The 1,452-nt window shown below is 43.5% G+C and overlaps 1 non-coding gene across 1 annotated transcript; it reads left to right on the forward strand.

The window, feature by feature from the left end:
- Positions 1 to 256: 256 nt before the first annotated feature.
- Positions 257 to 397, forward strand: LOC116275644. Its single transcript, XR_004184735.1, has one exon. It is a non-coding gene; the product is annotated as a U4 spliceosomal RNA (small nuclear RNA).
- The last annotated feature ends 1,055 nt before the right edge of the window (positions 398 to 1,452 follow it).

Below are 1,452 nucleotides of genomic sequence, written 5' to 3' on the forward strand. Positions count from 1 at the left end.
AAGAACTTCTAGGTCATCTGAAACCAGCATGTGAGAGGTTCACATAAGCCTGAGGAAACCTCAATTTCTTATTTCCTCTGAGACTTCCACCAAAAAATCCCGGCTGAGTAGAATCTGTGCATAGAAACGCAGCAGGCAGCACCCACAATCATACTGGCTGATTGTCATTGAATCTTCTTCTCTCCAATTCCTAATGGAGCAAAAGAGACATTTCCAAAAAGCTATAGTGAGGAAAACAAGCATAGAAAAATGGGTAAGCTTTGCACAGTGTCAGTATCGGAGCCAATGAGGTTTATCTGAGGCACGATTATTGTTAATTGAAAACTTTTCCCAATACCCTGCCATGACAACTTGAAATACAGTCAGCATTGGCAATTTTTGACAGTCTCTATGGAGACTGAACTTTGTTGGAATAAAAAAGAAAAATGGATAACAGTTTTTTAAAACAGAATGGGGTTAAAAAAAAAAAAAAAAAGCCCTAAGAGAAGGCTCTCCCCCAGATCTCAGGTTCTGTGAATTTTTACTCCAGTATTTTCTTTCTGCCATTTTATTTTTTGTTTTTGCCCAGGCTGGAGTACAGTGGTGCGCTCATAGCTCACTGCAGCTTTGAACTCTTGAACTCAAGTGGTCCTCCTGCCTCAGCCTCCTGAATAGCTGGGACTACAGGCATGTGCCTCCACGCCTAATTTTTAATTTTTTTTTTTTTTTTTTTGTAGAACGTGGTCTCATTAAGTTGTCCAGTCTGATCTCAAACTCCTGGCCTCAAGTGATCCTCCCACTTCGGCTTCCCAAAGTGCTGGGATTACAGGCATGAGTCACCACACCAGGCCCCTAATCACATTTTAAATTGGGAGCAAGTAATTATATGGCCAATGGCTTTAACTGCCATTAAACAATGGCCATTCTTGGTTCCTGCCCCAAATTCCAGACTTATTTAGGCAGCATCTGCTCAACACTGAAGTCCTGTTGTTGTTTTTTTCCCCAAACCTGCTCTTTCTGTAGTTTTCACCATCCCAGAAAAATAGTTTCTCCCTCTCCCTTTCAGCTTTCTTAAAGTCACATCTGCTAACCCACTTTTCACTACCTCCCCTGCACCATCCTTGGTCCAAGCCAGCATCCTCAGGCACCAGCCTCCTAACTCTTGTCTGTTCTTTTGTTATTGCCCCTCCTGTTCTATTCTCAGGACACCAGCTAGTGTGATTCTTTTAAACATCATTTACATGACGACACTCAAAACAGTTGGCTGGCTTTCCATCTTACCCAGCATAAAAGCCAAAATCCTGCAAGTCCCTGCATTATTTCATCTCCAGTTCACCTTTGGAACCTCATCCTCTCCTCGTCTGTCCTCACTCCTTCTGCTCCAGCCACTTGGGCCTTCTTGGCTTTTTCCTGAAAAGGCTGGGCCCCCTCCTACCTCAGGCCCTTTGCACTTGCTGTCTCCTGTGACTGTAG

This window comes from Papio anubis, chromosome 6, assembly GCF_008728515.1.
Source record: "Papio anubis isolate 15944 chromosome 6, Panubis1.0, whole genome shotgun sequence".
NCBI lineage: Eukaryota > Metazoa > Chordata > Mammalia > Primates > Cercopithecidae > Papio > Papio anubis.